Genomic DNA, 16,813 nt, shown 5'->3' with positions numbered 1-16,813 from the left:
TTAGACCGCCTACAAATGTTAAATCTTAAAATAAAATGTTAGGGTTAACATGGCATCTTTCTGGGGGGGGGGGGGGGGGGGAATGCAGCGATTGATAGTTTATTTATAGTTATTTTCAAAGCTTCAATGTACTGTCAAAAAACCTTCATTATTTTTTATTTAATTCTAATAAATAAGTTCTTGTTAAAAACTAACCAAAATTAAAAATATTTTGCTTATAATTTCTGCACAGGAGAGACTTGGTGTTGTTTCCAAATAAAAGGAAATATCTGTATTGGCATCGGTATTGACTAAAATTTGATGAAAAATATTGGCATATCGGATATCGGCAAAAATCCAATATAATGCATTTCTAGTTTTATTATTATTAATATTTTTTTTTTACATTTTGACATTTCAATCATACTGTCATGTGTTTATGTCTAATCTTTTCTTGAATTTATCAGCATTTTAATCCATCTGTAGACGACCTGGGAACTAAGGTTCACTTAAAGTGGGAACAAAACGTCTCTTCCAACTTGAATTATACAGTCACAAAGAATTGTTTATTACGCAGAATCTGTACCAATATCATGGACCATAAGCATCACTTGGCCACTGAGTGTACACTTTTAAGTAATTGCAATTTAATAAATTTAAGTCCAACTTAAAATAAAAAGTGAGCACAACACATTTTCAAACTGTTATTTGTCAGTGTAACTCAGAATTGTCAAGTTCAGTTAATGTATTTCTTTAATTATGCATTAAGTTTATTTACTTAATAATTTTAAGGCAACAGGTTTTAGGGTTCGCAAAATTTAAAAATCCATGGTAGACCTTCGGGCAGGTACTCTTCAGATTTTGGTAGCCTGAAAATTAATTTAACTAGCCCAAATAAAAAAGATAATTTTTTTAAATATAGAAAAACAGATAAGTCTAAATGTCAATCAAAAACATTTTCAATACACAAATATCAACAGATATCAATGAAATAATTTTATTTCACTATTTAAATTTTAATTTTAAAAAATCAATTTAAGGAAATTAATTAACCTTTTTAAGAGCTGCACAAGTAAAATGAACACTGTATGACTGGGGTTGGAAAATGTCTATGGTAACATTTTAAGCCATAAAATGACATGATTTACAGTTTAGATATAAGCTTTCACACACACGCACACACACACACAAATCTTATAAAATGGCATTTCAGCTTTTAAACCATTTTTATGAAAATGGTTTAAAAGGGACAAGTCAAACATATTATTATATTAATTTAAAACAAAAATATTACTGTCTTAATTGTTTAGATTTTTTAGAAGGCACATTAACTTCTTTCACATTTACAACCCTATATTTGCTGCATAAAAACATGGGTCGATAATCGCATTGATCTGAACATAAGATAGGCACACTGGAAATGTAAATTCACTCTCTGCCACGAGGTGGCGCTTTAGGAGCAAATATAGTGGCTTCTCCAGTAACGGCTGTACACAAACACCGCACTCATGTATGCTGCTTTATCCAATAGTATCCAGCTACAGACCCGCAGCCAGCAGTTTTATAACTGCAGCCACAGAACCGGAAGTGAGGGGCGGAGTTATTGACAACGAGATAAGCATGGCGGAGAGCATGGTGAGTTGTCTGTAATGTTTTTGCTATCATATGTTTAATAATTATAGTATTACGTTAATCCTTTATCTGCTAAATACTTAATTTGTGATGGGCTTTATTATTTTATTGAAGCTTGAATTTGTTGTCATACTTTCAAATAATTTTCTGAACGCGTGTTGTAAATGGGCTTTACACTCTAGTAATTTATAGTAAATACTATAGTGCAGTGGTTCTCAAAGTGTGGTACCCGTACCACTAGTGGTAGGTGAGCTTCCTCTAGTGGGACGCAGAGGAATTTCTGAATTAAATATAAATTAGGCCGCGTGTCCATCAAAGCGTTTTTTCCACCGAGGCTAGTAATTTTTTAAAAATTGTTTTAAATGGGAGCGGTAAAACTAAGCGCTCATCACTATCACTTTTTAGTCAGCTAACCAATCACAATGGAGGAGGGGCGGGACTAACACGTCACACCCTGCTGTACTACGACTGAACAACAATGGAGAAGTGACAGGTGAGGGGGCCAAGATGGCGGTGAGATAGGAGGAGGTGTTTGAAGTGTCGTCAGGAAAGTTTAAGGTTCGATGATAGTACAACCAACATAGTTGAAATATTTTGCATAGAAGAACAAATAATAAAAAAAAAAGAACAGAAAAAACCTATTAATTAAACTCGCAGTCTGAGCCGGATTTATGGGCAAGAGAAAAAATAAACAAGCTCCCGTCGTTAGCGTGTCAGTGTCTACACTTGAGCCGAAGATGGATCCTCTTCAAAGTACCTGTAACGTTATGGTTGAGTCCACCTCTTCAGCTGAGGACAACATATTGATGAGTGAAGACCCAACAAATGACTGGTTTAACCCTCAACCCAAAATGTGTGATTTGCTAGCAACTCCTCTGCCTGATACTCCCGTTTAGCCAAGTCAAAAAAGTCTAAACGAGAATGCAGTGAACATGATGACAAATCAGCTGAAATTTTGGCTGCAGTTCGTGAGCTTTCTGGTAAATATGACAAAATGTTCCAGAAAATTTCGACAATTGATAAGACAACTGGCGTTACAGCAAAGCAAATTGAAAGTTTGTCGTCGATCGTACACCAGCTTGTTACTGAGGTGACTTCTCACAAAGAGGCGTTGAAAGTCGTGTCTGCAGAGATCCAGAATCTTAAACAGACGAATACAACGTTAAAAGAAGAAGTTGGATCGTGCAAGAGGTACAGCTGGAGATGGACGCTAAAGCTACACGGGGTACAAGAAAAGGATGGAGAAGACGTTCGTGCTGTTGTGATCAATATCCTGGGCAATGTGGTTCCTGGCATCAGTGAAAGGATGGAGGATGCAGTGGATATTGCCCATCGTCTCGGCCCGCGGAAAAAGGACGGTACATGCAGATCTGTAATCATCCTGTTTGCTTTTCGTTGTTACCGAGACATTGTCTGGCAATCTGCCAGAGAGTGTAAATTTTTGCGAGACAACAAGCTGCGATTCACAGAGGCCTTATCCCCAGAAGATAGGGTGGCAAGAGAAAAACTTTGGCCTCTGGTGAAGAAGGCCAGAGATGAAGGGAAGAAGGCTTCTTTCCGCGGGTCTTTTGCTCTGATTGACGGAAAGAGATTCGACTATGCCAATGTGAAATAGAATGTATAAGCATTCTTTGTTCTACTTGATTTTAGGTAGTTTTCAGTTGTTATAGTTGATTAGTTAAAGTAATAAAAGCCTTATGTCGGGCTAGAGACTGAATATTTTCCTTTTTTTTTTTTTATGATTCTGCCATCAGTGAATACTGTTTAAGTTGACTTTTAAGTCATACGCTTAATTTTTGTATCTACTGGTTATTTTTATTTACCCTTACACTCTTCTCATTTTGTGGGTCATTGTTGCCATATTTTTTTATAAAGACATTTTTTGTCTTGCTCCAAAAGTAGTTATCTAGTTCAAGATCATTATATAAGATTATATGAGGTTATTTTGTTTGTTCTAAGACCTCAGTTGGTTGTATGTCATTCCTTCCTTCAAAGTAAAGTTTCCGTACAGTCTCTTCAGTTGCTGGTACAGTAGCTACTTTTTCCATTTCCATTTCTTTTGTATTTTTTATTTTTTTGTGTGTCATGGATTTTAAGTTCAGTTCACTTTCTGTCATGTCTTTGAATGTTAGAGGTATGCGGGATATGGTAGAGGAAAGCTATATTTTTGTTTTGTAAAAGCTGTGATACTGATTTAATTTTTCTTCAGGAAACACACTCTTGTGAATCGGATGTTAAATTCTGGAAGAATCAATGGGGTAATTTAATTTATTGTAGCCATGGATCTAATCATTCTGCTGGGATTTCAATTCTTTTTCACAAGTTTAAGGGGCAAGTTCTGGAGGTAATAACTTCTAGTGAAGGCAGATGGATCATTATGTCACTAAAGCAAGATAACTCTATTTTTATTATATGCAATCTACAGGTCCTTTTCAAAAAATTAGCATATTGTGATAAAGTTCATTATTTTCTGTAATGTACTGATAAACATTAGACTTTCATATATTTTAGATTCATTACAACACAACTGAAGTAGTTCAAGCCTTTTATTGTTTTAATATTGATGATTTTGGCATACAGCTCATGAAAACCCAAAATTCCTATCTCAAAAAATTAGCATATCATGAAAAGGTTCTCTAAACGAGCTATTAACCTAATCATCTGAATCAACTAATTAACTCTAAACACCTGCAAAAGATTCCTGAGGCTTTTAAAAACTCCCAGCCTGGTTCATTACTCAAAACCGCAATCATGGGTAAGACTGCCGACCTGACTGCTGTCCAGAAGGCCATCATTGACACCCTCAAGCAAGAGGGTAAGACACAGAAAGAAATTTCTGAACGAATAGGCTGTTCCCAGAGTGCTGTATCAAGGCACCTCAGTGGGAAGTCTGTGGGAAGGAAAAAGTGTGGCAGAAAACGCAGCACAACGAGAAGAGGTGACCGGACCCTGAGGAAGATTGTGGAGAAGGACCGATTCCAGACCTTGGGGGACCTGCGGAAGCAGTGGACTGAGTCTGGAGTAGAAACATCCAGAGCCACCGTGTACAGGCGTGTGCAGGAAATGGGCTACAGGTGCCGCATTCCCCAGGTCAAGCCTACAGAGAAGCAGCACTGGACTGTTGCTCAGTGGTCCAAAGTACTTTTTTCGGATGAAAGCAAATTTTGCATGTCATTCGGAAATCAAGGTGCCAGAGTCTGGAGGAAGACTGGGGAGAGGGAAATGCCAAAATGCCTGAAGTCCAGTGTCAAGTACCCACAGTCAGTGATGGTCTGGGGTGCCATGTCAGCTGCTGGTGTTGGTCCACTGTGTTTTATCAAGGGCAGGGTCAATGCAGCTAGCTATCAGGAGATTTTGGAGCACTTCAAGCTTCCATCTGCTGAAAAGCTTTATGGAGATGATTTCATTTTTCAGCACGACCTGGCACCTGCTCACAGTGCCAAAACCACTGGTAAATGGTTTACTGACCATGGTATTACTGTGCTCAATTGGCCTGCCAACTCTCCTGACCTGAACCCCATAGAGAATCTGTGGGATATTGTGAAGAGAAAGTTGAGAGACGCAAGACCCAACACTCTGGATGAGCTTAAGGCCGCTATCGAAGCATCCTGGGCCTCCATAACACCTCAGCAGTGCCACAGGCTGATTGCCTCCATGCCACGCCGCATTGAAGCAGTCATTTCTGCAAAAGGATTCCCGACCAAGTATTGAGTGCATAACTGAACATAATTATTTGAAGGTTGACTTTTTTTGTATTAAAAACACTTTTCTTTTATTGGTCGGATGAAATATGCTAATTTTTTGAGATAGGAATTTTGGGTTTTCATGAGCTGTATGCCAAAATCATCAATATTAAAACAATAAAAGGCTTGAACTACTTCAGTTGTGTTGTAATGAATCTAAAATATATGAAAGTCTAATGTTTATCAGTACATTACAGAAAATAATTAACTTTATCACAATATGCTAATTTTTTGAAAAGGACCTGTATATGGTTGTAATTCTCTTTCCGCGAACAAAATATTATTTACTCAGATTACTTGTAACTTAACAGAAATACATAATAAATACCCAGGATCCTTTCTAATTTTAGGTGGCGATTTCAATGAATGTTTAGATGATACAGTGGACAGATTCCCTCCTAGAAGCAATGAAGCTCTTCATAGTAACCATAATTCTAATAATATTTTATTAATGTGTTCTTCTCTCTCCCTCACAGAGCCTTGGCGTTTTTTTCTATATGGTTTTTTATTCCAAATCATATTTTTATGAAAATTGGTGGCCTTCCTTTTATATGAAAATGTAACTACTTACCTAATAGGTTACCAGTTGCACTGTCCAAATTTCATCAGCAGGTTCTTCTCTCTTGGAAATTGTGTTATTCCCACAATTTTTACCTCATAAAACATTCTTATGGAATAACTCTTGATATAATGATTAGGAAAAAATCTATTTTTCTCTCTTCATGGTTTAACAAGAATATAATTGGGATTTTTTCAATTTTTGATATATCTGGTAACTTTTTGACTTATGAGCAATTTATGTCAGCTCATAATTTCCCCTTACCGTTTAAATACAATGCTGTCCTAAAAGCGATTCCTTCCGGTTTAATTCAACTTATAAAATGCCATTTAGGTCATGGTAAGAGTGACACCAAAGAACCTGATTTGTCATTAAATGGAATTAGTATTTTTAACAAAAAATGTAATAATAAGCATATTCGACAAATTCTACAGAAAAAAAAATATAATGTTCCTATAGAGGTAAATTTTACTGGGCTTCTCTTATTGAGTCAATAGACTGGAAAGACGCCTGGTTGTTACCTCACAAGTACTGCATTTCAAATAAAATAAAAGAAGTTCATTTCAAGATCCTTCATAAAATATATCCTGTAAACGGTACTTTGGCAAAATATATGGATGTTGACAATTCATGCTCATTTTGTGGAATTGAGGTTGAAACATTGATTCATTTATTTTTTCAATGTATAAAGACTCAAAACTTTTGGAATAGTTTACTATTTTATATGGGTAAACACCTTGATTCTTCCAGTCTTTTTCAGTTAAAGGATATAATCTGTTACTATAAAGGGAAAACTAGTATGTCAGTGAATTACATAGTTAATTTTTTTATTTCGTTTGGGAAATTTTTTATTCATAAACAAAAATTCGCTAAATCGATGCCTTCTTTTCCACATTTCTTACTTGAAATTGATGCTTTCCTTAAATCTCTTAGGTTGATTAAGAACAAGAAAAGTGACAGATTTTTGAAATATTATGATGATTGTTTTGGTAATACCAATGATGTATAATTTATTTTTTTTATTTTTTTTAACCTTAAGTTATTATTAGCTATTCGTCTGTATGCACCTATTTATCTTTGAAATGGAAACTTTACAAGACGTGTTGTTTTATTTTGTTTTGTTCTTCCTGTAAAGTTCTATTTGTTATGTACGTTTTTGTATTTGTCTTAATGTTTGCATAATAAAAAAAAAAAAAAAAAAACAACAATGGAGAAGTTAATGTTGCTTGTTTCCAAGTATTTATGTCTTTAACATATGGAATTGCCGGAGTACCATAATATTGTTATGAAAAATAATGCTTGGAGAAACATTTCATTTGTGATACGTCTGCCATATTACTTCAGCGGATATTCCATATCATAGCAACCACAGCATCTCAACTGAAAAAAATAATAATGATAATAATACGCTGCCCTCTCAAGCGTTCACAGACGGGCGTTTTCAGCTGGCTTTGGCGATTGTTGTTACTTGCAGCTACACATACAGCCTGTGTTATTTATTTATTTTTTTATCAAGTACTTTTTTATTTAAAAGTTAAATAAACTGTACTGTACTTAAAGATTAAATGAGAATTTATTGTAGCTAAAAAGTTCAATAAAAACTGTAAGGTACTGTACTTAAATGTTAAGTACGATCGTTAAGTCTTTTAAGTAGTTTTTATTTCACTTTTAGGTACAATATATTTTAACTTAATAATTAAGTTTTTTATTTACCTGGGAGTAAGCACAGTGCAGTGTTAATGTTTATGTGTAACTGTGTATTTACAGTGTTTTAAGAGGCTGACAATAATAAATATTCTTATTAGGAATAAAACTGACTTGTTATTTTTTTAAACTGTGCATAGTGCTACTGCATATTAATGTTGGTCATAATGTTGTCATGTCAAGCAAGTCAAGTCACCTTTATTTATATAGCGCTTTTAACAATGTAAATTGTGTCAAAGCAACTGCACAATATCAAAAAAGGAAAATAGTGTGTCAATAATGTAAAATGAAAAGTTTTTCAGTTAAAGGCATTTCATTATTCAATTCATCCAGCTCAGTTCAGTTTAAATAGTGTCTTTGCAATCAGGTCGACGATATCGCTGAAAATGAAGTGTCCCCAACTAAGCAAGCCAGAGGCGACAGCGGCAAGGAACCAAAACTCCATCGGTGACAGAATGGAGAAAAAAACCTTGGGAGAAACCAGGCTCAGTCGGGGGGCCAGTTCTCCTCTGGCCAAACGAACCAGCAGTTTAATTCTAACTGCAGGAAAGTCAGAGTGTAAGGGCTCAACTGGTTCCAGTGGTCTTTCCCTATGGCTGTCTAAGTGGCGGGGTCCTCACTGGGGATCTGTGTCTGGCGCTCATCTCGGTGTCCTGGTCTCCGCTGACGTTCAGGGCTGTAGAGGTCGTCTCTGGGTGCTGATCCACCTGATCTGGAAACGGACTGGATTTGGTGACTGCAGTGACCATCTGGGCTGGATACGGACCGGATCGGGTGGCTACGGTGACTGGGGATATGTTCCCGGGGCTCATCCAGGTGCCCGGCCTCCGCCGACGATCAGGGCCACATACATCATCTCCCGGTGCCGATCCACCATCTGATCCGGACACGGACTGAGAAACAGACTAGAAACAGACAAATATTAGCGTAGATGCCATTCTTATGATGTAACGAGTACATCGTGTTATGGGGAGTGTTCCCAATTCCAGTTGATCTAATTAATGCAGCCTAACAATCCTTTAACGGATTTGAATAATAGAAGTGTATTAGTGTGTTATGTGTAAGCCAGGTTAAAGAAATGTGTCATTAATCTAGATTTAAACTGACAGAGTGTGTCAAATAGGAAAAGGATCTGCCGCCCGCAGTCGATTTTGATATTCTAGGTATTATCAAATGGCCAGAGTTTTGAGAACGCAGCAGACGGGGGGATGTGATAAGAGCTCACTCAAGTACTGAGGAGCTAAGCCACTCAGGGCTTTATAAGTAATTAACAACTCTAGCTGCTGCATTTTGGACCAACTGTAATTTGTTGATCAAGCGTGCAGAACAACCTTGAGTCTAACCTTGAGGTCATAAACGCATGAATTAGTATTTCTGCATTTGACGATGAGAGCATAGGTCGCAATTTAGATATGTTTTTGAGATGGAAAAACGCAGTTTTACAGATGCTAGAAACATAGCATTCAAATGAAAGATTGCTATCAAACAGCACACCTAGGTTCCTAACTGATGAAGAAGAATTGACAGAGCAGCCGTCAAGTGTTAGATAGTGTTCTAGGTTATTACATGTGGGGTTTTTAGGTCTGATAATTAACACCTCTGTTTTTTCAGAATTTAGCAGTAAGAAGTTACTCGTCATCCAGTTTTTTATATCGCCTATGCATTCCGTTAGTTTCTCAATTTGGTGTGTTTCACTGGGCCGCGAAGAAATATAGAGCTGAGTATCATCAGCATAACAGTGAAAACTAACACCATGTCTCCTGATAATATCTCCCAAGGGTAACATGTAAAGCATGAAAAGTAACAGCCCTAGTACTGAGCCTTGAGGTACTCCGTACTGCACTTGTGATCGATATGATACCTCTTCATTCAATGCTACGAACTGATGGTGTTCAGATAAGTACGATTTGAACCATGCTAATGCACGTCCACAAATGCCAGCAAAGTGTTCTAGTCTATTTAAAAGAATGTTGTGGTCGATAGTATCGAACGCAGCGCTAAGATCCAGTAGAACTAATAAAGAGATACAACCATGATCAGATGATAGAAGCAGGTCATTTGTAACTCTAATGAGAGCAGTCTCAGTACTATGATACGGTCTAAGTCCTGACTGGAATTCCTCACAAATACTATTTTTCTCTAAGAAAGAATATAATTGCGAGGATACTACCTTTTCTAGTACCTTTTCGAAGGTCCGAAGCTCCCCAGTACCAACCGGGACAGAAGGTCTGGCTGTCAACGAGGGACATCCAGATGCGTCTCCCCTGCAAAAAACTTAGTCACAGATATGTTGGCCCCTTCACCATCCTGAGACAGATCAATCCAGTCACCTTCCAACTTCAACTTCCTCCACAGTACAGAATTAATTCCACTTTCCACGTGTCACTCCTGAAACCTTACCACTCTCCTGTCTCTCCCTACACAGAGCCTGGTCTGAGTGAAGAACCCCCTCTCCCGCTGATACTGGAGGTGGTCAGCTGGAATACCTTGACTGGGAGGGCTATGGCCCGGAGGAGAGGTCATGGGTACCCAGAAATGATGTCTTAGACCCAACACTACTCAACGAATTCCATTCCACCTACCCAGATCGACCAGCTCCCAGAGGATGAGGTAGACCACCACTACGTCGGGGTCCTTGGCCCTCAGGAGCGGGCCGTGGAGAGGGGGGCAATGTCACAGATCAGCCAGGCTCCCACGCCAGCCAATCACAACGCACATCATCACCTGAATTCTAATGGAGCACACCTGTACGTCATCTGTGCCTCATCACCAAGCAATATAAAGCCACACACCTCACTGCACTCAAACGTCCGGTCTCGTTCTAACGAAGTGGACTCCTAAAGCTATCTCAGCAACTTACCTGTTACTTACCTGCTTGTCAACTTACCTCCTGTGGCCTCTCCAGCATCGTGTCCTTCTATCTCCTGGTTCCAGTTTCTTCCAGCGATCTCCTGCCAACCTATCCAAGTTTCACAGTGAGGTGTGTCGTTTTCCCAGCGTCCACGAGTTCCTGTCAAGGCAAATACATTCCAGTTATCGACTCATCTCTCCATTGATCAGATATTTGCATGTAATACTTACCATCCCATGATCTGCTTTTACTCTGCTGTCAATAAATCCAGCTACATTGAATTAACCCTTTGTGTGAAGTCTGCTTCCATAACACATATATAAAGTGTTCAGATTAAACTTTTAAGTCACATCATACGTAGGGGTGTGCGATATGACGATTTTTGATCGTTGAGGATAAAAATCTCCACGATCTGCTTTTGAAGAAATATCGTTGCTACAGCACACATTATATCAAATACAGTTCTGGCGCCTCCGTCTCTATGTACTGTACAACACAACATACAGCAGTAGAGTTACTCTGACAGGACACTGCACTTATTCGCGATCGTAAAAGTGCATTATTTGCACACAAGCCTTGCTGGTTAAATGTTTCATTCGCGCGCTGGTCTGATGTGCACTTTTTCTGAGCGCATACACCTGAAGCACGCGCACTAAAAAGCCTGTCTAACAGCGCCTGATTACTCATCTAACTTGTTTTTTGCGCTAATACTGTCAAAACACACAAGGTTTACATACAGACTCAGTTGGTTATCTCTAAAATAAAATTAAATAGTTAAGAGAAAAACAGAAGCGTGCCTGTATATTAGATGCGTGCAGCTCTTAAAGGGCTAAACATTAAACATGCTGTCGACTGTCATTAAAGGGATAGTTCACCCTAAAATTACATTTCTGTCATTATTTACTCACTCACATGTTGTCCCAAACCTCTATTAATTTCTTGTGCTGAACCCAAAATAAGCTATTTTGAAGAATGAGGGTAACCAAACAGTTGCTGGTCTACATTGAATTTGATAGTAGGAAAGAACAATCCTATGGAAGTCACTGTGGACCAGCAACTGTTTGGTTTTCCACCTTCTTCAAAATAGCATTTATGTTCAGCAGAAGAAAGAAACTCATTCAGGTTTAAAACAACTTTTGAGTAAATTCTGGTATAAAAATAAAACATTATGACAGAATTGACAGACAGATGACTTTAGTTTTGGGGGGAACTATTCATTTAACATTAACAAAACAACAAAACGCAAAGAGAAAAATCACTCACTATTCTTGACTGAAAAACTGTAATACAGTTGCTTTAGGAATCAGTCTATCTAGTGTTTTATTTTTATATTTGTTCATTCAATTTCATTGAATGCTCCTGCTAAATACACCTATTGTACCTGAAAATAAAGCACTGTTTGTATATTATGTGTATTTGTAATGTGTATCTTTGTTCTTATTTTTTAATATGAAAGATAAAATGATGACAAAGATTTTTATCTTCGCCCACTTTGGCCTAAATATCTGCCATGTCTTTTTTTGTTGTTTTTTGTTACCTTGAAAGGCTTTGTCTTTCTAGTTTGGCTGTAATGCTCAGACAACTTGTAAAACCAAAATAGTAAAACCAACATGACAAAGAATCATGATAAAATCTTGAATCGTGATATTTCTAAAAAAAAAATAGTGATATAATATTTTTCCCATATCTCTCACCCCTAATCATACGGCATATACAGTATATGCTTAAAAAGTTTTCATTCACTCTAAAAATTGAATCTGCTCTAGTGCAGCAGACAGACTGGGCCTCCATTCAAGAACAAAAGATGATGCACTTACATTTTACGGTTCTCTTACATATCTATAGTGTTTTTCTGTGTCAGAGCTTCCCACACGGAAGTGTTACCACAAAATAAATATTATTATTAATTTCAGATTGCACATATTGAATTGTCTTAGCAGGTGTAATGCTACAACAGCGTGCTCAGTTTGATTCACAAACAAATGACTCATTTGAATGGTTAAGTAAATCAAATTAGACAGTCACCTGTATAGATATTTATGGCGCCACCAGCGCAGTCCTCCAGTCAGACTCCTATGATTCAATAGCAATCACTCATTGTAAAAGACGAATCGAATGAATTCTAGCAAACAAAATGTAGTTTAACTCATTATAATTTCATTATATTATCGTGCACTGGATACAGCTCATCAGTTTTTTATATTAAAAAATGACATATTGTTTTCTAAAGAGACCGCACCTAACAGTTAGGCCTACTCATCAACATTCAATATCTCCGGGACGAATGGTTTTTCTGACGTTATGTTATCACCGCAAACCTCCTAATAGAAACCATCTAAAAACCATCTTCGTGGCATTTAAAACATCAAACAACATGAGATTGAACATTAAATAAATTCATGAGTTCACACTTACACATACTTAGCACGAGTAAGGTAATGCGTATTTGGCGAGTATAGTAATGCGTAAGGCTTCCCGACAGACAGACAGCAGTTAGTAAAGCTTGGTAAATTCACATCCAGCACCTGCACCATCAGCACTGGAGCTCCTCAGGGCTGCGTTCTCTCCCCACTGCTCTTCTCCCTCTACACCAATGACTGCACCTCTAAAGACCCCTCTGTCAAGCTCCTGAAGTTTGCAGACGACACCACACTGATCGGCCTCATCCAGGACGGTGACGAGTCTGCTTACAGACAGGAGGTTAAGGAGCTGGCTGTCTGGTGCAGTCTCAACAACCTGGAGCTTAACACGCTCAAAACTGTGGAGATGATTGTGGACTTCAGGAGAAACCCCCCTGCTCTCCCCCCACTCACCATCATGAACAGCACTGTGACTGCAGTGGAGTCATTCAGATTCCCGGGCACCGCCATCTCCCAGGACCTGAAGTGGGATATTCACATAGACTCCATTGTCAGAACGGCCCAGCAGAGATTGTACTTTCTTCGCCAGCTGAGGAAGTTCAACCTGCCACAGGAGCTGCTGAAACAATTCTACTCCACCATCATTGAATCCATCCTCTGCACTTCAATAACTGTCTGGTTCAGCTCAGCTACCAAATCTGACCACAGAAGACTACGGAGAGTAGTCCGGACTGCTGAGCGAATCATTGGTACAACCCTCCCCACTCTCCAAGAACTGTACTTATCCAGAGTGAGTAAAAGGGCTGGGAAAATCACTCTGGACCTCTCACATCCAGCACACTCCCTCTTTGAACTGCTGCCATCTGGTCGACGCTACAGAGCTCTGAGCACCAGAACGACCAGACACAGTAACAGTTTCTTCCCTCAGGCAATCCATCTCATGAACACTCAACAATAAATGTGGAACACACAACTATAATACATTATCCATTCTCCACACTCACTTATTTTATTTGTATTTCTCATTTCTAATTTGCACATACTTGACCTGTACATACATAGTTGTCTATATTATATATTGTGTTTTTGCTGCTTTGTACATTGCCTATTTGGATATTATTCTATTATTATCTGTGTCCTTTCCTGTTGCTGTCTTTCTGTTGCACTGTGGAGCTTCTGTCACTACAACAAATTCCTTGTATGTGTAAACATACCTGGCCAATAAAGCTCATTCTGATTCTGATATTTATGTGTAGTTTAAAAATCAACACAACTTATGTATTTACACACAGCATTTAACACAATATGTGTGTACCGATGTGCTAACACTTTATGTGTAGTTTTTAAAGACGTCTGCTATTTAAATTAGCTAGTGTGAACCAATAGGGACTAACGTTAGGGTCTTTGAACAGAATCCAGTCAGCCCATAGTCATTTTAGTCTGTAATGCATCATGCCATTTTGTTTTACTTCTGTATTGTTGTAAGTAAAGTATCGTATTTATACCATAATCGCTTTACTACGTTAATCGACTAACCCTCGCGTCAAAACTGCTCGTCAAAACCACTTTTTTACTGCGGAGGAGACGATTCGCGCCAGACACTGCTAGCAAGATTTAGGTAGGTAGATGTTCTTGAAATCATATTTTGCTTACACTTATTAACAAAAACAATGTTTCTTGCTGCTTATTGTTGTAATACTGTTTTAAACGTGCGGTCACAGCAAAATTTTGTGGGCAAAAACCTGGTCATTGTCAATAACGTTAGTTAGCTGAAGCACATATGCAACGTTAACTTTACTGTAACGTAAAGTTACATCAAGCAGCTTGTCAGCACGGCGAAAACGCGTTGAAAACTGATTTTAGATAGACAATGTTTTCCCACTTTCACTCGAAATTCCCAAGAGTAAAGACACCTTTACAAATGACTGAATTTAGCACGCAAAATTTTGCCAAGCAGTGGTAAATATGACCGCACTTTTAGACTTTTTTTTTTTGTTAATAAAGAAATGGTGCTGGCAATGCTCTTTATTTGTTATGTCTAAAGTATTTAAAAGTTTGCTGAAATGATTAGCAATATGTTATAAGTGCTTTGGAGTCACTGGTGCAGACCAGGTAGCTTACAATCTAAATTTGCTAACATTATATCAAATATGTGATGTCTAACATTGTTTATTATACAGCAAATGAACCAATCAGAAGATGGAATATTTTCTGTTCACAATTCAGGTAAGCACTGCAGTAAAACTCACATTCAATCATACCAAATCAAGTATTCTTTTGTTTATAAACTTTAGTTTATATTTTAGCATTATTTTGATCTTTCGTTAGGCAGAAGACTCTCTGCCATTGCAGTCCTGCATGACCAGGAAGGTACCTAATATCAGAGCACAGGTGGGTTAACTACTCTAGGAAGGAGAAAGATCTTCACATTGTGATTGCTTGCATGTGTCTTAATGTGTTTTTGTCTCAAACAGCTACTCCTTCACTGCAGACAAGCTGAAGGCTAAATCCTCAATTGGTGTCTTTCTCTCTATAGATCTCAGCATTTTTGGACAGAATTTAGGATAAGTATTAAAATTAAATCTGACAATTTAGTTTGCAGTTCAGCTGAAATGTTTGTATATGTTATTGACAAGCTGTTAATTATGTTTAAAAAGGTTTAAAAATGCAGGTTAAAAATAAATAAAAAATAATAGGATCTCCACTGAAGGACATTTGTGTTTGTGGACACGCATACAGACCAGGGAACATTCTGATGTTGGCAAAGTTCTGAGCAGGATCCAGTCTTCAGAGAAGTTCATTTATTCCCAAAGGTGGACAAAAACATTGTGTTGGCTTTTAAAAGGCTATTTGATAATGACTTTTACTCCTATGCTGTGGAAAAGATGGACATTGATAATAAGAAATGTTTTTTGACCATCAAAGAGACTTCTTTCAAAATACTTTGCCATTGCAGTCCCACATGTCCACCAGCAATCCAGCAAAGTTTGGAAAAAAAGTGAAATGACTATGAAGGTCGGGTTATGTGTCATGTTACCTAATGAGATGAAAATAACTGTTTTGCCCTATGTTGGACATTTCCTTTTTGACTGCTTAAAATTGTATATATATTCTGCAGTTCTATGAATGTAATTATATATATATATAATTATATATATATATAATATATATAAATATTTTGACAAGCTAAACAGCCAATGATTTTTCCATTCATATTGTCAAATGTGAACATTTTGTTTAGAATTTCATGTATGTTTTTTAACAATGTATGTAGTGAAGGACAGCACTTTCTGACACATTTACTGTGCTAAAACCATCAACACAATGAATGAGTAAAAATTAACACAAAAAACGGCCCAGAACTCACCCATTAATGTGTTAAAATTTAACACAGGTTGTGTCATTTTTAACACATCTTTCTAAGTGTAACAAAATGAGAGCTGAAATCTGGTACTTTGTTCACTAAAATAAGTTTAATCTTACCATATCCAAAAACTTGCGCTCTACTGTCATTTAAAAGATTAAATATGCAGGGATACGATTTTAATTAAAATATTCATATTAATCAAGGATTGATTGACTTTTAATGCACCTTATTTCGAAATGTATACAGAAATACGTGGGTTTCAAATGTCATTTAGTTAAGATTATTTCATTTATTCACTTACTAATGTTTCATTTCAGTTTGGCTCTAATTTTGTATTTATTCCAGTTTATATGAAAAGGTTCATGTAGCGTGGATTAAAATTCATATACAGAGTAAATGCGTTTCAATGAACATGTTAAAAATAAGTTTGAGAAAGTTGTCGGGAGTGCGGTGGTCGTGACGTTGAAGGCGAGCAACCTTATTGCAGTAGTTCGTTTATAGCCTAAGTTTAGTTTTTCAGTTCTGGCGCTTTTATTTAGGCTTCAAAATTCATCAGTTATATTTTTTTGCGAAGATTATATTGATGGACAAAACATGTAAGTTTCATGAACTATGCTT

General features: G+C 37.3%; 1 protein-coding gene across 4 annotated transcripts in view; it reads left to right on the top strand.

Annotated features, from left to right (window-relative positions):
• LOC306874711 (eukaryotic translation initiation factor 5A-1) overlaps positions 1-16,024 on the top strand; it is a 28,813-nt gene extending 12,789 nt beyond the window's left edge. The window contains exons 6-10 of one of the 4 annotated variants that reach the window (XR_013784651.1): positions 1,511-1,614; positions 2,017-2,104; positions 15,009-15,054; positions 15,157-15,219; positions 15,303-16,024. The gene's annotated coding sequence lies outside the window, so the exon portion shown is untranslated. Of the gene's footprint in view, positions 1-1,510; positions 2,214-10,042; positions 10,752-15,008; positions 15,055-15,156; positions 15,220-15,302 lie in introns of those variants that run through there. The other 3 variants (XR_013784652.1, XR_013784653.1, XM_079424921.1) reach the window with 3 other exon arrangements.
• Positions 16,025-16,813: the final 789 nt, after the last annotated feature.

This window comes from Barbus barbus (genome assembly GCF_936440315.1).
Source record: "Barbus barbus genome assembly, chromosome: 1".
Taxonomy (NCBI): domain Eukaryota; kingdom Metazoa; phylum Chordata; class Actinopteri; order Cypriniformes; family Cyprinidae; genus Barbus; species Barbus barbus.
The sequence above is the reverse complement of the archived record's forward strand: the minus strand, read 5'-3'. Positions and strand labels throughout refer to the sequence as shown.